Source organism: Vulpes lagopus, chromosome 1 (genome assembly GCF_018345385.1).
Source record: "Vulpes lagopus strain Blue_001 chromosome 1, ASM1834538v1, whole genome shotgun sequence".
Taxonomy (NCBI): Eukaryota; Metazoa; Chordata; class Mammalia; order Carnivora; family Canidae; genus Vulpes; species Vulpes lagopus.
Window position 1 is genome coordinate 10,321,057 of NC_054824.1, and position 25,547 is coordinate 10,346,603.

General features: G+C 39.3%; 1 long non-coding RNA gene across 7 annotated transcripts in view; it reads right to left on the reverse strand.

Annotated features, from left to right (window-relative positions):
- The window catches only part of LOC121496460, a 127,793-nt gene that overhangs the window by 66,385 nt on the left and 35,861 nt on the right, over positions 1-25,547 (reverse strand). The gene's annotated exons all lie outside the window — the stretch shown is intronic.

Consider the following 25,547-nt stretch of genomic DNA (forward strand, 5'->3'; position numbering starts at 1 on the left):
CTGCTCTTCCCCCTGGTTGTGCTCTCCCCCCTCAAATAAATAAAATCTTTTTTTAAAAAAGATGATTTTGTAAGAATAGAGAAGTGGTGTGGAATGGAATAAAAAATCAGAGTCTAGAACCTCCCAGTATACCCTAAGTTCCCCTCCAAAACTTGACTTAGATCAGGGCCTTTGATGCTCAGGACAGGGAGAAGCTGCCTTCCATTTTGATTCCCCAGTAGGGAAGAGGATGTATTAAGTTAGCAAACTCCAAAAACACCATTTGAAAGGAAGAATGATAACCAAGGTTGAGAGTTGATGGTGTTTATAAATCCTCAAATCTGCAATATCCCTTTTTAAATTTCCAATTCCTTGCTAATGTTTCCAAGGTTGACCCTTATCACCATGAACATGGTTAAGCAAAGCTCTGTGATAGTTTGAGTCTGGTATTTTCAATATTTGGAGTTCCTTCCCAGTGGCCAATTCATGCATTCTGTTGTGTCTCTCAGGACTGTTGTTCATGTTGTTTTATCTTTTCATGTACCTCATTATTGTTTTGTGTTTGCTTGGCATAGTATTTGAAAAAATAGTTATAGAATTAATTTGGACCTAAGATGATGTTTTATTCCTCTAGAAAGCATTTTTTTTCTGCCAGCCCCTGAGGGCGCTAGTAGTTCATGAACTACAATTGGTAGCCTCATTTCATTGGTGTAGCCCTGGGGGAGCAGTGTGGGGGGGGGGGGGGGAGTCAGCAGCAGCTGAGTACTCATGAGAGTACACTATCAGACAATTCTCAAATGAGGGACATTCTGCAAAATACATAATCAATACTCCTCAAAACTCTCAAGATCATCAAAAACAAGGTAAAAAAATTAAAAAACAAGAAGAAATAGTCACAACCAAGAGGAGCCTAAGAAGACATGATGACAAAATGTAAAATGGTGTTCCAGGTGGGACCTGGAACAGAAAAAAAGAACATTAGACAAAAACTAAAGAAATCTGAACAGACCAGCTACTAGTAAGGAGATTAAATCAATAATCAAAAACCTCCCAACAAACGAAAGTCCAGGACCAGATAGCTTCCCTGTGAAATCTACCTATCGTTCAAAAAAAGAATTAATTCCATTCCTTCTTAAACTCTTCCAAAAAACAGAAGAGGAAGGACCACTTCCAAACTCATTTTATAAGGCCAGCATTACCCTGGCACCAAAACCAACCAAGGACACTACAGCAACAAAAAATTACAGACCACATCCTTGATGAACATATAGATGTAAAAACCCTCAACAAAATACTAGCAAACCAAAGTCAATAATACATTAAAAGAACCATACACTATGATTAAGCGGGACTTGTTACTGAGATGTAAGGATGGCTCACCATTTGCAAATCAATCAACGTGATACACCACATTAACAAAATGAAGGATAGGGCAGCCTGGGTGGCTCAGCAGTTTAACGCCACCTTCGGCCCAGGGCGTGATCCTGGAGACCTGGGATTGAGTCCCACGTTGGGCTCCCTGCAAGGGGCCTGCTTCTCCCTCTGCCTGTGTCTCTGCCTCTCTCTCTCTCTCTCTCTCTTTCTCTGTGTGTGTGTCTCTCATGAATAAATAAAATCTTAAAAAAAAAAAAAGGATAAAAATCATGTCCATAAATGTAGTAAAAGAATTTCACAAAATCCAACATTCATTTATGATAAAAACCCTCAACAAAGTGGATATAGAGGAAACATACCTCAACACAATAATATATATGACAAGTCCACAGCTAAAATCATACTCAACAATGAAAGGAACAAGACAAGAATGCCTACTCGTGCCAATTTATTCAATATACTATTGGAAATCTTGCCCACAGCAATTAGGCAAGAAAATGAAACAAAAAGGCATCCAAGTCAGAAAGGAAGAAGTAAAACTGTTACTATTTACAGAGGACATGACACTATATATAAAAAAAACTTCACCAAAAAAAAAAAAAAAACTATTAAAATCAACAAATGAATTAGTAAAGTTGCAGGACACAAAATCAATATACAAAACTCTGTTGCACTTATACCATTAACAGCAAACTACTAGAGAAATTAAGAAAATAATCTCATTTACAATTGCATCAAAATGAATAAAATAACTAGGTATAAATTTAACCAAAGAGGTGAAAGAGCTCTAAATGCTGAAAACTATAAGACATAATGAAAGAAACCGAAGAAGACACAAATAAATTGAAGATATTCTATGTCATGGATTAGAAGAATTAATATTGTTAAAATGTCTGTACTACCCAAGGCAATGTATGGATACGATGCAATTTCTATGAAAATTACAATGGCATTTTTCACAGAAATAGAACATACAATCCTAAAATCTGTATAAAACCACAAAAGACCCTGAATAGCCAAGTAATCACGCTTCCTGATTTCAAACTATATTCAAGGTTATAGTAATAAAAACAGTATGGTATTGGCACAAAACAGACCAGTAGATCAGTGAAACAAAATAGCCCAGAAATAGGGGATCCCTGGGTGGCTCAGAGGTTTGGCGCCTGCTTTTGGCCCGGGGTGTGATCCTGGAGACCCAGGATCGAGTCCCACGCCGGGCTCCCTCTGCCTGTGTCTCTGCCTCTCTCTCCCTCTCTCTGTGTATCTCATGAATAAATAAAATCTTTTAAAAAATAGTCTAGAAATAAGTCCACACATATATGCTCAATAAACTTATGACAAAGGAACCAAGAATATACAATGGTACTGGGGAAACTGGACAGCCACATGCAAAAGACTGGAACTGGACCACTTTCTTACACCATACTGAAAATTAAGACCTGAAACCCTAAAACCCCTAGAAGAAAACATAAGCAGTGAATTCCTTGATGTCAGTCTTGGCGATGACTTTTTGGATGTGAAACCAAAAGCGAAGGCAAAAGCAAAAATAAAACAGTAGGATTAAATAAAACTAAAAAATTAAAATCAGAACTACATATGATCCAGAAATTTCACTTTTGGGTATTTATCTGAAGGAAACAAAAACCCTAAAAGATATATGCTCCCCTTCCCCACCATATTTATTGCAGCATTACTTACAATAGCCAAGACGTGGAAGCAACCTAAGTGTCCACTGATAGATGAATAAAGAAAATGTAGGGTATATATATATATATATATATATATATTTGGTTTTTTTTTTTTTACTCAAGGTGTCTTTCCATACTGCCATCTATCATCATTCCAGTTTTAAGGAAGGAGAAACCGACTTGCAGGAAAAGCAGACATATACATATACATACATGCACACATACACACAAACAATGGAATATTATTCAGCTGTTAAAACAGAAGAAAATCCTGCCATTTGTGACCATGTGGATGGAGAGCATTTGGTAAATAAAATAAATCAGACAGAGAAAAACAAATACCGTATGATCTCACATATGCATGGAATCTAAACTCCCCCAAACCCCAAATTCATAGATATAAGAGAATAGATTGATGGTTGCCAGAGGCAGGGGTTGAGGAAAGGGGTGGGAGGAATGGGTGAAGCTGGTCAAAATATACAAACTTCTGATTATAAAATAAATGTCATGGGCATGTACTGTACAGCATAATGACTACAGTTAATACTATATTGTATACATCAAAGTTGCTAAGAGAGTAGATCTGAAAAGTTCTTATCACAAGAAAAAAATTTGCATCTGTGTGTGTTAATGATGTTAACTAGACTTATTATGGCAATCATTTCACAATATATACAAATATCAAATCATTATGCTATACACCTGAACTTAATATAATCTTACATGTCGATTATATCTCAATTCTTAAAAACTAAGGAAATCTGAAAAAAAATTGGATATTCATTAATAATTTAATAACATATCAATATTGGCTTATCAACTGTGACAAGTATATCATACTATCATAAGATGTTAACATTAAGGGAAACTAGGTGTAGGATATATAGGGACTCTCTGTACTATCTTTGCAACTTTTCTATAAATCTAGAACTATACTAAAATAAGTTTATTTAAAACAAAGATGAAGAAAGTTTGCCATTTTGATGAATTAAACTGGAAGTTGCGATCTCTAGCTTCTGACAGATAAGGATTTCCCTTCTTCCATCCTGCACTGGTCTTAATAAATGGAAAAGCATTGAGTTTTCATTTGATCACTTGTTTCTTAATATCTGGACTTTTAATTCTGAGTCTATGGTCTGTTTTCCTACAAGTCAGTTTCTCCATCATAAAACTGGAGTGATGATAGATGGAAGTATGGAAAGACACCTTGAGCAATAAGGAAAAACCAATCCTCTGTTTGGTATGTTCACCTGTAACGCTGGGTTCTTACCAACACACCAAAACATCAACGGTGATGGGCAAATTGGCTGTCCCTGGTCTTCCTGTGAAAGTCAAAATGGACCTGCTTGTGGATCTTTTCTTCAGAATGCCTCATTAAATACACTTAAAAACAAAATAACTGCCTTACCATACTGGCAATTTCTGAATCTCCCAGACAAAGGTTAGTATTTTATAAGACAGACTAACCAGAAATGCTTGTAGAGCCCTGTCAGGGTATCATCAGCTCATTATGAAGCACAAAACATTTCACCTTGGATGTTGTCAGAAAAGGTGAATGGAAAGATTCATCAAGCGACAACAAGAAAAAAAAAGAAAAGAAAAATGTCACCCCAAAAGTAAGAACTTTTAAAAAGAGTCGCTTTGTTTTTCTGCCTTGATGGAGCCCTACACGTGGATTTATCTTTCATAAAAGAGAAAAGCACACAATTAATCAAAGACAGAAATGAAAAGTCATGCTGTCTAGCTTTATTTCATTAGGAAACTATTTCCAGCATTGTTTGTTTTGGCACTGCTAACACATGTTGAAATGAATTTGAATAATAAAGGGTAAGATCTTTAGGAGACATACCTATTTTTATACTGAGGAATGTAGGCTATTGCACCAAGGTATGAGAGGGAGAAAGAGAGAGAGAGAGTAACAAAGAGAAGTTATGATAGATCAGAAACCCATAAATTAACCTGAGTTGATGCACTGAAAAAAAATAGAGAGGCCTATAAATCCAAGCTTTCGCTATTGGAGATGTTTACAATAAAAATGGCCTGATATGTACCCAGATGTCAGAAGGAATTAACACCCTTTACATCTGTAAGTTATCATTGTTTTGCTTCCTACCATCTAAACACTTCCCGTGTCTGGGGAATTCTCCTCCTTATGAGTTCTGGTCACAGGTAAAGGCCACCTCCCGGCATACAAGCTAAAACTGCCAGATCATCACTCTCAGAACATCATTTCCAGTTAACATCTCAATATACCTGCCCCAGACTTTGACAGGGGACACAGATAGCAGGAACAGTAGGGATTTTTTTTTTTCTAGCAGTGGCAGCAGCAGGAATATCAGGGGTACCCAGTCCCAAGGGGCTGCAGTGGCCTGGCACCAGAGCCGAAACATCCTGTCCAATCCACAATCTATACAGGTCGATGTTCAGGGTGCCAGTGGTGGTGTCCTCACTGGACCAACTTTGTGGTATAATTTTAGATGGCTAAGGTACAGATGAATGGGGCTACCTGATTTCAGTGGGGATACTGGAATCCAGCCCTCTTGGTATTTCTGTGAGTTATCCCATATTCTCCCAGTACATTTCTTGTCTGTGTAAGTCAAAGTGAGTTGGTTTATTTTTCTTGCCACAGCATCCTAATTGCTATGGGGATGGCTGCAGGCAATAGATTCCCAGAGAAATAGAGCAGAGTCTGAGATTAATTACTTGGACTGGCTGAAGGAAAAGGCAATGACAATTCAGCTGTGATTGAAGGATTGGAGGGAGGGGGTGCAACTGTGATCCTCTCAGAACCTGCAGAGGTGAAACAATGCATTTCATTATTTCCCCATGGTCATCAGGAATGAAGTACCCATCGAGTGGTTATTGCATAGATCAGTTTCTCAGCTTGAGCACTATTGACATTCTGGGCTGGATCATTCTTTGTTGTGAGGGCTGTCCTGTGTGTGCACCCTAGAATGTTTAGCAGCATCTGGCTCTGTCCACAAGATATGAGTAGTACCCCCTCCCATTGCTGTGACAAACAAAAAATGTCTCCTGGCATTGCCAAATGTCCCCTCCAGGGCAAATCATCCCCAGTCCAGAGCCACTGTCATAAAAGAGCATGATGAAGCTGATGAATTAAGAGAGTCTGGGGTGGACAGCTTGATAAAGGAGAGTGTCAATCCACAATTCTTAAATTCTTAGTTAAAGGAATGGAGAGAAGACCAGGGACTCCATCTGACTTTGCCAAGAGACTCTTTTATCAGTTATGGCTGCCAGGCTATGAGAGCCAAAGAGCAATCTCAAACTTGAGCCTCACTCTACCATGTGGCTCCCAACCCAGCAGAGCCAGTGGTCCTCAAAATGCTGCAAATGGGAAGCCATATGGAACTTGAGGCAAGCTTCTCTTGAAAGACTTGCTTCAAGATGAATGGATAAAGATGTGGTCTATGTATACAATGGAATATTCCTCAGCCATTAGAAATGACATATACCCACCATTTGCTTCGACGTGGATGGACCTGGAGGGTATTATGCTGAGTGAAATAAGTCAATCGGAGAAGGACAAACATTATATGGTCTCATTCATTTGGGGAATATAAAAAAAATAATGAAAGGGAATAAAAGAGAAAGGAGAAAAAAATGAGTGGGAAATATCAGAAAGGGAGACAGAACATGAGAGACTCCTAACTCTGGGAAACGAACTAGGGGAGGTAGAAAGAGAGGTGGGCGGGGGGTGGGGGTGAATGGGTGACGGGCACTGAGGGGGGCACTTGATGGGATGAGCACTGGGTGTTATTCTGTATGTTGGCAAATTGAACACCAATAAAAAATAAATTTATAAAAAAAATAATAAAATAAAATAATAAAAAATAAAAAAGACTTGTTTCCCCAGCTTCTGTGGGTGGAGGGAACCTACAGACAGCTTCAGCTGTCAAGCCTCTTCTGGAATTGCCTCAGCTGAAGAGAATTTGCCCAAGGTCATGCCCCCTTCCAGGGAAGATCTGCATCCAATGACTGTTGACACAGGGCTACAGATGACCGGTTCCCTCATGTCAAATTCAGGACAATTCTGAAGGGCCATCAACTCTCGAACATTTTTGTGGATTTAGCTGAGGTCTTGACTGAGACTGCACTGCAGGCAGAGGTTAACTGGTCATCTGGGCTCTCTGGATAAGATTTATAACATTTGCCAATCTCCTTGTATGCTAGTTCCAACATACCACTTGCCATAGCCCAACTTCTCTCTCAGCCCCTTCTGCTTTCTTCCCTTCTTATCTACAGGCGGTGATGCCAACACCACACCCTGATCAAACTCCTGGACTCAATCTCTGTCTCAGAGTCTGTTCCAAGGAAACCCAACCCTGGAACAAACAGCAACTCAGGAAAGTGGTGGACCTTCTCCCTTCTCTTCGAAGGGAGAATAAGCTCCCATTAGAGAAAAGAGTTCACTGTTCAAATCACGAAGAGCCTTGTTCATCACACAAAGGTGTTTGGAACTCATCTCATGGGGGGACAGGGAAAGTTATCAGTAGGATACTAACAAGATCTTATATATAGTTGGGAAGGTTGCTCTGGAAGCAGAACACAGAATTAAGTGACGCGGCAAAAGTCTGTTGCCATAGTCCACTCGGGACAGTGACAGTGGGGATGGGGAGGAAAGCCCACAATAAATTAGGAGGATCTGACGACCAATTAGATGTGATGGTAGGAAATGGAGAAAGGAGTCAAAGAGTAAGTTATGATGACTACTGGTTTTGGAGACTAGTCAGATTAGTTCATGGCAGAGAATTTCAGGAGGATCCATTTCCAACACAGTGAAATTAAGGTATGTTTATATGGATCATCAGGATGGAGATATTCAGAAGAGGAATACACTTGCAACACAAATATGTGTGATATACTATATCCTATCATATTACTTAGACTCACACCCTGACTATTCCAAAGCAAGGCCATATAGATACGTATGTGAAAGCAGGATAGAAATAAATGGATGAAAAACTGAAGTGAAGAGTATTGAGCTAGAGGTGAGGTTAACGCACAGACCCTAAACAATAACTACAGATAGGTCACCAAATCTGCCCTGAATTTTCCCAGTTGCAAAGCAGAGGGGAAGTACCACCAAGCACACGTTTCCTTGAAACTCTGAGTTCAAAGCAAGTCAGTGGCTCCAGAGAACCATGCATTTTTACTGAGATCTGAGGGGAAACATCTTCCAGGACTAAGCATCAGTTGGATATGGAGAAATGAAGTAAGTAAGACCCATGATGGAAATGGAGGCGTGGGGGGGGGGGGGAGAGTGGGTGGCGGTGATAACTATAGGCACAACGACAGTGTGTGACATGAGAAGAGAAAGGACCAAGGATGGAACCCTGGGAACACTGACATTTCAAAGAAAAGCTGGAGAACCAGGGAAAGAGAAAGAGAAAATAAAGCTCCCCACGAAATCCCAGACCTATGAATTGCAGATACAGTTTGAAAGCACTTCCAAGTGTGTCTTATAATTTTATTGTTTATGTCAATGACAATAGAAACCTTAGTCTTGAAACATACCAGTAATAGCCTTCCAATGCTTGCCTGGGAGGAAAAAAAAACCCACAGCAATCTCTTATCTATTAGAAAACACAAATAAAAGCCACTGTCAAGACATAACCCAAAATGCAAAGGAATATTAGGTTATATCAATGATGTCATGGTTATTATGATATGACTAAAGTAATGCAGCTGGCGGTGGCAGGTTGTCTATACAAGACTTTATTAAGAGTTTCTGTCTTAACTCCAACTTTAAAGTAAAAATTATAATTTATGTTCACTTCAGAAATAACTGTGTCTTGAGAGAAGATATACATTTTTGAACAATAAGCTTCTCCTAACATCCTGTCTTAAGACTATACAAGTTTTTGTGGGGTTTTTGGGGTTTTTTGCCTTGCAAATAAATTCCCATCTATATCATCCTACCATAATAGAATCACTCAGTTTACCTATGGATTAGCTGGCAAATGAATTCAGGTAATCTCTGCCCTGAAGAAATTTGAGGCCTGCTTACTCTCAGAGAAGGAAGGCTTGAGAGAATCAGCTCAGGAGGTCATTGCAGGTGCGGTTTTCCTTGAGGGGTTTGGGAAGAGACGAAACACCCAAAACGCAAAGAAATAATATAAATAGAAGTTATGGAGTCCTCCTAACTCAAATAGTTTCCGATGTCTTCAATTAAGGAAATTTCATGGGGAAAAATATACTTTTTTTTATAACAGACTTTACAAAGTAATAGAAAATGGGAGTAGTCTGTGCATCTTGTATGAGAAAAGAATGAACAGATGTAAAACAGGCAACCAGATGAAAAGCCCATTGACGAGAACTGGATGATTAATACACTACAAACAGGTTGGGACAGCGTGATTTATCTCCATCTCAGAATGGGAACCTACGAAGCAGAAAATGAGGTTAAAATGAAAAATGTAGGAATCTTGACAAACAACAGAACAAGAGATAATCTATGTTTAAAAGAAGAGCATAAATTAAAATGAAGAACCGAAATTCTTGTAAAGAATCCAGGAATCCACTGACAAGTCTTGGCGAGTAAATGGAGTAGGGATTTTTCTTTAGAGAACTTGGGAGATTTCTCTAGCCCAAGACAAACGACAGATCTAGAATGACATGGCTCACTGCCTTCCTTAATAACATTATGACACTTCACTGGTGGCAAAGGTTTTAGAGAGGGAGTCAGGGAAGGACAGGGAAGCCACTTAGATTTTTCTTTGTGGTGGATTCAGGGGAATAATTTGGGGTTCCCAGAGGAATAGTTGCACTCATATGATGAGTCATTGCAGAAGTCAAATAAAGACAACCTAGAACCAAACTTGAAATTTGACAGTACTCTGATATTATTAATAATCAAAATACAAGATCAGTTCCCAGGTGGCAGATAAGGTGGTAGCTATGCATTTTCTCTCTACAGATGAAGAGGCAGCCTCCCACTGGAAGGAGGACAGTGTCAAAGGATAAGATGAACACATGGCTCCAACCTCTGATGTCCTAGTGGGAAGAGCGCTCCAGAATTCTACAGTATAACCTACCTGGGGAAAAGTAGTGTTTTCCTACACTTAGAAAAGTATCTCCATTTTTCCTATTCCCACTTCCCAAGCTTTCTGGAAGACATCATTAAACAGTCAAAATTTCATTATGGCAATGGTTGGTTAGCACAGCCCTTTTTTTTCTTTTTAAACCAAGAGCAGTATCAGGTACTGACTTGTGGCTTTTTGTATTTCATTTATTTCATTTTGGATGTTTTGTAATGTGAAATTTTATTGAAATATATATATATATATATATACACACAAAAAGTGCACACACAAAAAGTGTACAGTTCCATTAATTTTCACCAAATGAACACACCCATGATACAAGCTTTCAGATAAAGAGCTAGAACATGGCCAGACCCACAGAGGTCCTCTTGTGCCCATCGCTGCCAATCACCTTCTCTCCAGGGTAGCAACCACTTTGAATTGTAGCACAATAAATTAGGTTTGTCTGGTTTTGAACTTCACAGAATCAGAATCAGAATCGCATTTATATAGTTGCATGTGGTTTTAGTTTGATCATTCTCATTGGCTATGCAGTATTCCCTAATTGATATACCTATCCTATTATTGATAAATGTTTGTTGGGGTTTTTTTCTTCAATTTTTGATGGGAAAACACTGCTATGAATACTTCTATATATCTTTTGGGGGTCATTTTGGAATCATTCAGATTTATTGGCTATATTTTTGATAATTTTGAATGGAACTTAAGGGGTACCTGGGTGGCTCAGTCAGTTAGGCATCTGCCGTCGGCTCAGGTCACCATCCCAGAGTCCTGGGATTGAGCGCCCACATCAGGCTCTCTGGTTATTGTAGAGTCTGCTTCTTCCTCTGCCTCTCACCCCACTCATGCTCTCCCTCTCTCAAATAAATGAATGAAATCTTTTTTAAAAAACTATATCATTTCTCTCTTCTCGGTGTGTATTCCCTTATTAATTCTTGAGAACATCTACTCTACATATTTTATGTTAAATTTTTCCTAACAGTGTTTCTAGTGATTGCCTTAAGAAATGGCTAAACCTTAAGCTCCTTGAGCCTGTTATTTACTGCATGTTGCAGAAATTCAACAGTAATCAAATAAGATGCCAGCGTAGACTTCTATTAATGGACATATGGCAGATGAGGTTCACCACTGATGAAAAGTGCTAGATCATATTTAAGTCTTCTTAAATGCATTGAGGAATTGACTAGAATAGACTGTAAGGAACATTTGGGTCAAAAGCAAAAGGGGAAAATGCAGAGAGGAGAGAACACTGGTGTATCTTTCATCTCACAGGCCTGTACTCAAGTGAATGGACAGGAGCCTTGATAAGCACAGCCTTCTGGGGCTGAGGAAGAGGAGATAAAACCCGGGGCCTGAACAGTGAAGCTTGAACCCAAAGAGTACACTCACAGGGGGAGGATGAACTAGAAATAAACCCTACCTCCCAGGAAGTTGCAAAGATAATTGCCAATGAGTGGGAGGAAAAAAATGTAATAAAAAATAACTCCATACTAGTCCAGAAAGTAAGTCTCAACAAATTTCAAAGGAATGGTATCAGACCACACAGCTTAGAAACCAGCAACAAAATAATGACCAGAAATATCCCATATTTGAAAACAACATATATAAAGAAATATACTCTGATGGAATTAATTGTTCAAGGAAGAAGTTATAACAGAAATTAGGCAACATTTAGAACTAAACAATAATGTGAATCCTATATACATCAAAATCTTTGGTATGCAGCTAAAACAATAATTAGAGAGATATATAACCTTTGCTGCATCTATTAGCAATGAAAAAAAGGCTACACATTATTGAACAAAGAATTCAACTTAAGAAATTAGTGAAAGAACAGCAAGATAAATAAAAAAAAGATGGAGGTAAGAAATAATAATGATAAGAGCAGAAATTAAAAAATCAGAAAACAAAGGTACAAGAGTGAATAGTAACAAATCCAGAAGTTGGTACTTTGGGATCATTAATAAAATTGATAAACTTCTGGTAAGACTGATAAAGAAAAAAAGAGAAGAGGCACAAATAAACAATGATAGGAATGAAAAAGGAAACATAACTACAGATGCTATAGATATCCTAAAAGGAAATTATGAATTTATACTAATAAATTTTTTTAAACTTAGATAAGATAGAGTCCTAGAAAGTGAAAATTTGCCAAGACTGAGACAGCATAAATGAAATATCTAAAGAAACTGACTTGATGATCAAAAACCTTCCTAGATGAGAGAGAATAATAGGTTCTTTTTTAATGCCTTCATATTCTGGGGTAGTTTGTCACACAGCATTGCAATGCCACAACAGTATCCATATTTGCAATAAAGGTCTCTGGGTAAATTTGAACACAAACTAGATAGTTATTGATATTGAGGAATTGTGATTAATTTTAGATATGATTCTGGTTTAAAAGCAAGTCCTTATCTTTTAGAGGTACATAACAATATTATGAATGAAATGATATGAAATTGGAATTTGATTGGAATTCCAATTGGAATGTGAAATTGGAATTTCCTTTAAGGTAATGAAGTAGGAAGGAGTCACATGAAATAATATTGGCCATGTGTTGCCAGTTGATGGAGGTGGATGGTAGGCACAGAGGTTCATTATATCATTCTCTTCAGTTTTATATATGTTTGATATTTTTCTCTTTTTTGTTGTTTTTTTGTTTGACATTTTTCATAATAGATTTTTTTTTAAGTTCCCAGGGATGAAACCATATCTTACATATATTTTGTAAATACGACCTTGATCTATTTAATGGTTAACAGAGTTTAAAGTCAAGTCAGCATTGCCAACACAAATTTGACACTTCTTAGATAATTTGGATACCTCTCACATGTGTTTTAGGGAAAACGCAGGGTAGTTTTATCTTTGAACATACTTCAAATACCTTTTAGACAAAAACAGCTCCGACAAATAATTCTCCTTGTATGAAAAACACCAACCACCCCCCTCCCCATCTTCTTGCCCACACAGAATCCTTATGTCTGAACTCGGCCTCTTTCTAAGATACCAACACCAACAGCAATTTCACATACAATTTCCTGTCTCGATGTCCCTGTTATATCCCCACTAGAATGCACTCCCTTCAGAACAGGTGCCTCATTATATTTACTTGGTGTGCATGATCCTAGCAGAGTACCCCGCCTGGGGTTCATGCTCACTAAAGAGCAGGGCTATGTACTACATCTTGCCAGCTCCCACCCCCCTCGCTGGCTTATGGGGAGGCTTCAAACAGATGAAAATAAAAGCCTTGTAAATTGAATGTCTAATTGCTCCAGATCCTCTGCTCCAGGTAGAAAGCAGGCAGTTCTCACTCACTCCACTACCACAAGCAAATGGAATATTTCTTTGTTCTCTCATTCACTGGATGGGCTTCCCCAGCATGGTGCGGAGAGGCTAGAGCCAAAGGAGGGCACAGCCCTGGTTCGCTGCCAGTCTCACCATGGCTGTCTCTACAGGGACACGTATGTTACTCAGAGCACATTTTGGCATAAACTCAGTCACTTCAGTTAATCCAGAAGGGGCATGGTGAGCTCCTGGGAGAGAGCTACATCATTAAAAGGGTACAAAATATAAGGAATATTTCTGTGTGGCCTCACTCAACTTAAAGTATCTTCTTAAATCGTCCAAACATTAACCAAATACTACAAATCTCCACTTCCCTCATCCCTTTGCTCTTCCTTTTTCTTTTAATTTTAAGATTATTTATTTATTCATGAGAGACACAAAGAGAAGCAGAGACAGAGGGAGAAGCAGGCTCCCCATGGAGCAGGGAGCCCAACACTGGACTCAATCCCAGGGACCCAGGATCTTGACCTGAGCTGAAGGCAGACACTCAACTGATTGAGCCACCCAGGTTCCCCCATACCTTTTGCTCTTGACAAGGTAAAAGGAATTTGAGAGGGTTGTGAGGCTGAGCCCTGAGTCAGGCTCTGTGCTGGGCATGGAGCCTGCTTAAGATTCTCTCACTGCTCCCTCTACCCATCCCCCTCTTCCCTCCCTCTCTATATTTAAAAAAAAAAAAAGGAATTTGAGAGAAGCTTTTTCTTCAATTTTTACTTCTTTTGCCCTTCCATAGTCAAGACAAAACAAAAATAATGGATTATTATGCTTCACAGGGGCATGGAATAATTTCAGTTAAATTTGAGCTGGGTGTTTAACGTGTCAGTTTATCATTTTAAATTGATTTCTTTGTGCAGATCAAGAAAGATAAGAGCATTCTGGGATGAATCCCAAAGGAGCTGAATAACCAGCCATTCTGTGTGGATTTTTTTTTAAAAGCCATAATTGAGAGGTAGTCTACATAATACTATTTTTTTAGCTTTTGAGGTAAATTATCCTGACTTTTCCTTTGTTTGATAGACACTTGTTTTTCTACACGGTGTAAGTAGGATTAACCCGAGTTTCACACCCAGGACCAGCTGAGGGACAATTTTCCACGTGAGTTTCTTTTTGAGTTTCTAGTCCCCTTCTTTCTTTCCTACAGGTGGGACGAGCTCCACCTCCCATGCCCTCTTGCTGTGACTCCGGTCCAGTTCTCCTGTCCCTCCTGGAACATAAATACACAGTTTAGTCAACTTTATTCCACAGGAACCAATAATGCACCCTTGTAACTAAGAAGTGTTATTATAGCGTCCAGAGAGGACCTCCCCACCCTAGTCCCCAAGACCAATTTACTTTTTTTTAAATTTCTTTCCAATTTACTCTTTAACCAATAATCCCAATTCATCAGGAGAATAATGCACCATACACACTCGCTGTAGGAGTTATTTTATAGGAAAGTGTCATAGGGCCACTTGTGTTTATTGACATATTATGCTTTCTTTTGCTCAAGAGGAAACTGGAATTTCCCAAAAGGCTGGAGGGAGGAATGACCCTTCCCACCCCTGACAACCATCTTTGCTCTCTGGGTCTCCTGTGTTGGCTCAGTACTGGTAGAGAATCACTACTGCCCGTCTGCACACCTGACCACTAGATCTGATCCATCTCTGCATGCCTCTGAGATGGAGGGGAAATAGGAACCGCTCAAGCTAAGACTGTTTGCTTTGGTTCCCATTTCCACTGTGGATCGGTTCACTTGTGTTTTCTCCTCTCAAATGTCCATTTTGGTAAATGAACATAATGAAGAAATTCTTATGGCCTGAAATGGGGTGTGAATGTGTGTGTGAGTGTGTGTGTGTGTGTGTGTTATTTGAAAGGTAAACCAGTAGGAACCTGGAACTGATGTCCTATAAACTAGGTTTCCTGTTGTGTTAAACGTCTTTTGCAATCAATACTTGTTGGTGGCCAACGGAATTCAAAAGCAAAATATGCATACCACAGACTAATGTAATCCTTTCCCAGATTCTGGAGAACAGCTTGCAGTGGGGCTCTGTTTCATAAAAGGAAGCCCTGCTCTGTTGCGAGAATGGCTTGCTCATTCTGCTAATGAATTAGTTGTATTAACGTGCCAGAAAGAAAACAACAATCTGGGGATGGTTTCTATAAAACTCGAGCTTTCATCCAAATGTGATTAGCGTAGCCGATAATTTTTGTCGCTGCAACTGTGAACTAACTCGGAGCCAGAGGTTGAGTTAATCAGAGCTAATCTTTTGTCCCCATTTGGTGTCACTTGATTTCCGCATAATAGCTTTTGAGAGAACCATAAAGAAGCCTCTTGTTTTGTTTTTTTTTTCAGTTTGAAGATATTTTTGAGTGAGAATCACACAACGGAACCTGCCAGATTAGAGATTAATTTGGAGATGTAGGATACATAAGTGGATCAACAACCACGCAAATCTTGTAACAAAATAGTTATTAGGGGCTCCTGGGTGACTCGGTAGGTTGAGCGTCCGACCGTTGGTTTGGCTCAGGTCATGATCTCATGGGTGGTGAGACTGGGCCCCCCCAGGCTCGGAGCTCAGTGGCAAGTCTGCTTGAGGGTCTCTCCCTCTGCCTCCCCCCATGCACCTGTGCGGGTGCACTCTCTCTCAAACAAATAAATAAATCTTTTTTTAAAAATAGTCATCAGATATATATTAGAGATTATAGCATACCAAGTCAGAAGCTATAAATGTAGCCTTGCTTTTATCTATTCTTTGGGAAGCGATAGAGGATTACAGTAAAATACACACACGTGGGCATCAGAGTGAGTCAAGGTTTTACCAATGCTCCCGTCACTTTAGGCTACAGTGGGAACTGAAGCAAATTGCTGGAGAGCGCTCCATGCCCCAATTTCCCATCAACAAAGAGAGATAAAGATACCTGCCAACCTCATCGAGAACCTGAATGAGAATTTAAGTAAAGGACTTGCACAACATAGGTACTCAACAAGTGGTAGTTACTCGTACTAGCTGCTTAACTATTACATGCACATAATGATCATGCTGTAAGTGATAATGAAGATTATGCAGCAAATTGGAAAAAAAAACAGCAAGAACTTATTCAAATTAGCATTAACTCGAAGTGTTAATACACTCATTTTCTCCATAATTCACACTGCTTTATCCATGTATACTTAGTAGATTATTTAAAAAAAAACAAAAACAAAAAAACAACCCCACCACTTAGTGCATCTGAGACAGCTGATGTTCAGGAAGCTTTCTGAATGCATGATGATTTCACTACAGCAAGCTGACTCAGAGAGTGGCAAAACAACCTAGTGTTTGGGTACAGAACATGATTTCTATTTTAAATATCTTAATCCTTTAAACCTCAGTCTCTTCACCAGCCACGGTTTCAGATGGTGGGAGCAAGGAAGGCAATCACTTGCCGCTTCCTGCTTCTTCACTAAGTGGTGGAGTCGGGATTAAAAGATGAATCTTTTTGACACCCGAGTATGTGCATTTCACTACTGTACTATCCTGCTTCTCAAGTTAGGGATAAAGAAAGGGCTGTGCAGGGAGTTCCCAAGCAGCAAGGGACAGGGTGAAAAGTGTGGCCTCTTAGAACCCACTGCCTGAATTCGAATGCAGCTCTGCCGCACGTGCTATAAAACCTTGGGGAAATTACTCATCTCTGCGCCTGAGCTTCCTTCTCTGGAAAGTGAGGATGGACACAATACCTGCCCATAAATCATGGGAAGATTAAACACCTTAATATATACAATCTGCTCAGAACAGCACCCGACTTATAATAAGCAATTGCTATCTGCTTTTTCCCTTGATGGACATTTGGGAAAGATGGAAGGTTTTGCTTTTTCCTTCCTTTGTTTGTTATTAGATCTGAGGGACGTTGACTCATTTGCAACTTTTTTTTTTTTTTTTGCTTTGTCCTAAAAATCTGGAGATATGTCTTCTATCTCTTAGGCGCTCTACTTCAAACACTGCTCATATCTGGGTTTTCTTCCTTCCTATTTCACAGGGATTTCTGGGGATTAGAGGAGATATTTCTAAATCAAGTTATCCCTCCTTGAGGACTGTAAGTGGTATTTATCTTTGGGGCAATGGCTCCAAAATCACTAAGCTTAAAAAAATGGGTCATTGGAATTTTGTGTAAACTGCTGAGAACAGTTTACACAACTGAGAATTATAAGGTGAGCTCTTACCTAGGGAAGTTGGATCCTATCATGGAGCATGGCTTTAAAGCCCACATATAAGGCAAAAAGATAAAGATGGTTAAAAGTATTCTTGGGGGATCCTTGGGTGGCTCAGCGGTTTTGTGCCTGCCTTTGGCCCAGGGCGCGATCCTGGAGTCCCGGGATCGAGTCCCGTGTCAGGCTCCCAGCGTGGAGTCTGCTTCTCCCTCTTCCTGTGTCTCTGCCTCTCTCTCTCTCTCTCTCTCTCTCTCTATGTCTATCATAAATAAAAAATAAATAAATAAATAAAAATAAAATATAATAAAAGTATTCTTGAACAGGTCTTAGAGTACAGGGCAACAGTTCTGTTTTTGTTTTTAGTAATCCATTCTCGATACTTTTTTCTCCAGCTTTGGAACGCATCACATTTCCATTTCTTCTGTTGAACACCGGATGAAATAATTGGCTTGTAGTTAAGTCAACGTGTATGAAAAATGTGGACAATGTAAACCAAGCACTTTTATGTATACCATCTCACTTAGTCCTCACAGTTATCTTATGAAGGATCAGGAATCCTTTTTTTCACCTGTGAAGGACTGAAGCAAAGCAAATGACTTGCCTCTGTCACCAGCAAGTGGACTGGGAAGCCGAATTTTGACTTCAACTCTCTTGGACCTGGGAGCCCTTTATTTTCCCTGTACACGCTCCTCTGCCTAGAAGCACTCTTGTATGGCATTGAAGGACACAAACCATCCTTCATTCTGCTGAACGCTGCTTAGCATCTATTAGAGGAAACACTGTGTTTAGACCTCCTCGACTGGACTTGAATACAAAGAAGCTGGAAGAAGTCCAAAGAAGACTAAGGAGCTGGTTTGAAAGAAGTCCTAGGAGGGCTCTGGTTTAAGAGTGGGAAGATTTAGAGAGGGACAGAAAGGTCATTGCTGACTCCACTGGGTTTTAGAGACATAAATAAGTCATGCAGGGCAGCTGAGGAAGGATCAGCCTGGAGGTCTGTGTGGCTTGGTGGCAGCCCTTCTCGAACACAGGGCTGGATGGGGGCCCCCCTTTCCATCTCACAGTTCTAGGAATCCACCCTGGGCATCACTAATAAATATAGCAAAGTCTGAGAGTTATTTGGCCAAGGCTAGTTACAGATACCACTCAGTTGATTCCTGGAATGCCTTTCTGAAGGAAAACCAGACATGACTGTCTTCCTCTCATTTAATGATGGGGAAATGAGACCCAAACTCTCAAGTCACAGGGAAGGTGGCTGTTCAATGGGCAGCCCTACAGGTACCAGCTTGACACATCAGTTTCCAGTGCAGGGCTCCAAGGACATTGGTGAGAGTGTCCACGCCTATCCTCCAGGCCTGGAGGAAGTGCACAAAATACACCTAGTAAACCACCACCTGCCTGTGCACAATGAGGGGAATGTTCCCCGTGACCGGTCCTGTCTACCCGAGGCCACCAAAGCAGCCCATCACTTGCGACCAATTACTCAAACTGCTGGTTTACAATAAAGGCAGGATCCTCTCTTATGGTCTTACTCTTTCTAAAGGGTTCTTTTCCTTTTCATTGTGTTTTTCTGATGATACATACAACACAGTTACCATGAAAAGGGAAAAAACAGAAAAGTGTACAAAACAAGATAAACAACGTAAAGAAGTCATATATTTACTACATATATTTTTCCTTACAAAACTGAGATCGATAATAGTAACAATAATAATGACAAAATAGCCTATGTGCCAGATGCTGTGCCATGCGCTTAATTTCCATCATCTCAACTTAATGAAAGCAATGCTGGACAGGAAATATTTGACACTTCCTCCAGGTCCAATCCAGTATGGTACTTTTCAGGAGTCAGATTTTCCCTTTCTTTAAAAAAAAAAAAAAAGCTATAAATAAGTCCAATGATAGAGAACATCAAAATGAGTTGGATCAGCTTATCATCTGTTTATAGCCTGAGAGGTATGGTTAATATTTTTAAAAAATTTTTTAAAAATTATTTATTCATGAGAGACACACAGAGAGAGGCAGAGACATAAACAAAGGGAGAAACAGGTGCCCTGCCGGGGGCCCGATGCCATACTTGATCCCAGGACCCTAGGATCACACCCTGAGCCCAAGGTAGACACCCAACCACTGAGCCACCCACGCGTCCCTGGAATGGTTAATATTAAAACCTAAGAAAAACAAAACAAAAATTAATGTGAATGAGAAGCCCAGGACCAGAAGGCCCCTCTGGGCTCTGTTAATTTGGAAATTCCACAATGGCCCACCACACTCAATCCCCAGGCCAACGGTAAATGTGTCAGTCTGATTTCAGAACTTGTTTAGAGTTTGTGTTCAGCCCCACTTTATTTTGATGACCTTCTGTAAAGGTCCACTCTTCCTTTTAGTTCTCTGGTTTTCAGTCCTATAATTGTTAAAGATGATGGAGATATAAACATTTTACTAAACTTTATGGAAGGTATAATAAAAAAAAAAAAAGACCAACACATCTAAATAATCAAGTTTTCACCTAGAATTTCTAAATGGAATGTAGACCAATACTGAAAAATAATCAATAAAAAGTTTGAAGTCCTTACTGAGGAATCCACATGTCCATCATCTTGTTTTCACTTTAGTTGGCTTGTATTTGTCTTTTTCAGTGCTTTTCCATTTCTCTACTAGCTCTGAACACCAATTCTCTCCTCTGGAACTCAGAGATAATTTGTAATTTAAAAATCCTTTAAGGCTACTGGATTTTAAAATGTGCTTTTTAAATTTAAATCGTAGCAAAAGACAAGCCTGAACAGAGGCTTACTATTGTGAGACACTTTTACATGACAAATTTTCTGCTTTGCATTGTGCCAACTATTACCTAAAAGGCAGAAAATTAGACATGTCCCATTCACTATTCCCATACATTAAAGCAACTATATCGAGTCATTCAGATCAGGTTTAAAAATATGAACTGTAAGCAGGATATATTTAAAGGCTAATTTGCTTTCTTTCTTGAATATATTTTCCTTGGAATTGGGGTCTTGGAATGAGCTGCCAATCTCAAACTGTGGCCATGCCCTGACAATGGACCATAGAGCCATAGTGGGGGGATTTGAGAGTCAGCCCATTTGTGCCAGAACAGCGCCTGGCATGTGGGGATACTTTATAAATATTTGTTGAATGAATGAATTTGCAACTGATACAGCGATATGAGGAGCACAGACAGAAATGGGCAAATCTGGCCGCTACCCCCTACTATGAATCACACCAAGGAAATCTTAGCTCTCCCCAGGTCCCACAGAATGGTAGGGTCACCCCAGTCATTTGGTCTTGGCCACCAAGACTGGCTGGAATTGGGTTTTTGCTGTAGAGCATGTGAGGCCTCTTCATAAATGCTGACCTAGACTTCAACGGCTGATCTCATATTTTTTCTAAGAACCTCTCAGACACAAAACAGAGAAATAGAGGTTAGATAGTGGTGAGCTATCCAATTTTCTGGGAAAGAACAACTGCTAATGACCTGGACATTGAGATTTGTGTTCCAGTTACAGCTACTCATCGTCTTTATAGGATGCAGAGAAGAACATTTTTTTCAAGTGTTTAGTTGGCACTTGCATATATTTGAACCAATTCGTTTGAAAAGGGAACATTTAAGTAAATTTCTTTATTACTGTTTATTCTTCATTTATTGACTACTGTCATTTTCTCCCTTTTTATTTACTTTATAATTATTCTTTATTGAGATGTAATTGAAAATAATTAATTTTTTATTCGGTCAATTGGAATAGGAATATTTCACACTCAGTTCTCATTCATTTGTTCATAGATCAGTGTTTACGTTTCTTTAATCAGCTCCATACTGAGTCTAGGCCTACTTGTGATTTTTATGGCTAGCAGTTTTACTTACTATTTAAAAAGTAACTCTTGTTCAATTATATCTTGAATTTCTTGAAATTAGGTATTTTTCAGGAAAAACTTTATGCAAAGAAAATGATGGTATATTCTTGATGATGTAAAAATTTAAGAATTATTGTTTCCCCCCAAATTTAACATTCTACTGTAACTTAAATCCTTTGCCTTCTGCACTACTTCAAGATATAACCTGCAATGAGGAATGAAACTTTGAAAATTGCCTGGGCCTCACTGGGACACACAGAAGTTCATCGTTCATATCTCAGGAAATATCTCAAGGTGGATATTCTAAACTAACCAGATCCTCTTGAGATACTGGTGTTCACTAAACTCATAAGAATCTTGAATGCCTCAAAGATGCCTCAATCTATTCCAAGCAGGTAGTCCTGCTATTAAACATAGAGACTAAGGGCTTCTGGGTGGATCAATGTTCAGACTTCTTCGACAAGATTTGACCTTCACCTAAAAGCTGGGAGCACCTGAAACTCTCAGAGGACCCACTCCTGGAGTATGTTCAAACAGAGACGACTTACAAAGCTTTGGGAAAACAAAGGGAAAAAAGCCAAAAACAAACTAAAAAGCAACCTCGACACACTACTTAACACTTTTTTCAGACAACAACAGAAATTACTGAAGTTTTTCCTGGATGCTGATGGAGATCTAGTCAGCACGGCTCACTCAGCTGGGCTGCGTGTCAAAACATTTCCTAGTGCCCCGGCCAAATCCTCCCACTGCCCTAAGGCCTGCTGGGCTCCTATCCACCTAAACACACTGCTACCTTCAGTTCTGGGAGCAGCTCTGATAGCCTTGACTCTGGCATGTGCACAAAGAAGAGAAGCTCAAGGATTTTTTATAAGAAGAGTGCAGGATGAGTAAGATTGTGAAGCCTGGACTCTAAGAAGTGCTTTGATCTAAAGCTATGTAATGAAGTTCATACTTAAATGGGAGAAATGTTCAACTTCAGAGGCAAAATAAAAAAGAGAAAGGGAAAGGATAGATGGAGAGAGTGAGAAAAAAGATTTAGGAATAAATTTAACCAAGGAAGTATAAGATTTGTACACTGAAAACTATAAAGCATTGCTGAAAGGAATTAGAGAAGTCCTAAATAAATGAAAGACATCCCATGTTCATGTATTGTAAGACTTAGTGCTGTTAAGATGGCAATACCACACCAAAATAAAAACCTTTTACACAGCCAAGAAACCATCAACAAAACAAAAAAGGCAACCTACTGAATGGGAAATGATATTTGTAAATGATATATCCAGTAAGAGGTTAATATCTAAAATATATAAAGAACTTCTACAACTCAACATCAAAAACAACAACAACAACAACAACAACAACAAATAATCTGATTAAAAAAATGGGCAGAGGACCTGAATAGAAATTTTTCCAAGGGAGACACACAAATGGCCAGGATTCACGTGCCAAGATGCTCAACATCAGGGAAATGCAAATCAAATCACAATGAGAGATCACGTCACACCAGTCAGAATGGCTAGAGAAGAAAAAAGACAAGAAATAATAATAATTGGTGAATATAGGGGATCCCCGGGTGGCTCAGTGGTTTAGCGCCGCCTTTGGCCCAGAGCGTGATCCTGGAGTCTCTGGATCGAGTCCCACATCAGGCTCCCTACATGGAGCCTGCTTCTCCCTCTGCCTGTGTCTCTGCCTCTCTCTCTGCCTCTCTCTCTCTCTCTCTCTGTCTCTCTCTCTCATGAATAAATAAATAAATCTTAAAAAAAAAAAGGAATTGGTGAAGATGTGGGGGAAAGGGAAGCTTCATATGCTATTGTTGGGAATGTAAATTGGTACAGTCACTCTGGGAAACAGCATGGAGGTTCCTCAAAAAATTAAAGATATAAATACCACATAATCCAGTAATTTTACTACTGGGTATTTAGAGAAAACAAAAAATGCTAATTCATAAAATACATGCACTCCTTTGTTTATTACAGCATTATTTACAATAGCCAGGACACAGAAGCAACCCCCATGACCGTCAATAGATGAACGGGTACGGTATACACATTTTGTTGATGTTGTCTAATGAAATGTTACTCAGCCATAAAAAAGAAAAAGATCTTGCCATTTGCAACAACCTAGATGGATATATGGTATTATGCTAAGTGAAATGAGTCAGAGAAAGATAAATACCATATTATTTCATTTATATGTGTCATCTAAAAAACAAAACAAATGAACAAAAATCAGAAACAAACTCATAAATTCAGAGAACTGGTGGTCGTCAGAGAAGGGGGAGTAGGGGGATGGACAAAACAGGTGAAGGGGATTAAGAAGTAGAAATTTCCAGTTATAAGATAAATAAGTCATGGAGATGAAAGGTAGATACAGGGTAGGGAATAGTCTATAATACTGTAATGATGTTGTATGGCGACAGATGGTGACATACTTAATTGTGGTGAGCACTGCATAATATATAAAATCATTGAACCGCTATATTGTACAACCAAAACTAATATAACATTCTATGTCAACTCTACTTCAATAATTAAATATTTTTAAGAATAAAAAAAGGAGGGGTGCCTGGGTGACTCAGTTGGTTAAGTGGCCGACTCCTGATTTTAGCTGGGGTCCTGATCTCAGTATTGTGGGATGGAGTCTGGCAATGGACACTGCGCTCAGCACAGAATCTGTTGGAGATTCTCTCTCTCTCTCTCTCTCTCTCTCTCTCTCTCTCTCCCTTTCCCTCCTCCTGCTTGCGGGTGCTCTCTCTCTAAATAAATAAAATCGTTAAAAATAAGTAAATAAATAAATACATAAATATTTAAAAAGGACATTTCCTCCTTAAGAACTGCTTTTAGGGATGCCTGGGTGGCTCAGCGGTTGGTTGAACGTCTGCCTTTGGCTCAGGGCGTGATCCTGGAGACCCGATGGAGGGGATGTGGATCGAGTCCCACATCGGGCTCCCTGAGAGGAGCCTGCTTCTCCCTCTGTCTGTGTCTCTGCCTTTCTCTCTGTGTCTCTCATGGATAAATAAGTAAAATCTTAAAAAAAAAAAAAAAACAAAACCTGCTTTTAACCTATGCGCCAAAGGAATCATGCACACAGCATTTTCTGGTTAATAGCAGAAGTATTAGAAACAACCTAAATAGCTAAGGGGATAGATATATTGTGATATACTAATAATACCATAAAATCATGCAGTAATTTTAAAGAATGATTATATATATATAAGAAAAGAGAAACAAGCTCCAAGTTCTTTTGTTGTCTGAAAAAAATAGCTGATAAACGCAGTTTGAAGTCACACGATATACATCAGTATATGGCATTATTTTAATGTATTACTTGTATAATGAAAAATTTATAACAATGAGAAGCAAATAGGGATGTAGAGAAGGAGAACTATGGAGAATTACACAGGGATTAAAAAATGAAAGAACGTGGAAGAAAGAAGGAAGGAAGGATGAAAGGAAGGAAGGAGGGAGGGAGGGAAGGAGGAAGGAAGAAGCAGAGCTAGTGACCAAGCCAGGCTGGCTTCACATCTCAGTAGGGGCAAGTAACAAGGAAATGCATAAATCTGAAGGATTGAGGCTTTGAGGGGGAACAAGTTGATGTCAAGGAAGAAAGGAAGACTCTGGAAGCCCCAGATTAAAGCTTTCCAAGATAAGAGGATTAAATGAACCCTGGTTTAGCGCTTAATCGGCTCCTAGTTTTTTACCTTGGCATTCCTCACGCTGCATGGCAACTTGAGTTGTGTGAGCTGAGTTGACTGTGTTTCTGTCCAGCCTCAGAGGTTTGGCCAAGAGAGTCTCCCAAAGCACCTAAAGGGTGGAAGCTGTGAAGTGTGGACACATAACCCTTGATGTAGAAATGCAGCTGGAAATCCCAGGGAGACCTACACCTGTGTCTGATCTATAGGGTACCATTTCACCGGAGTTTTTGTTCCATAGAGACTGTGCAATGAAGATCAAGGCAAGGATACATATGACAAGGAATAAGAAAGAGAAAAATCAGAAGGCATCAGGGCAGCAATATTTAACATAAAATGTACCAAAGAAGGGATCCCTGGATGGCTCAGCGGTT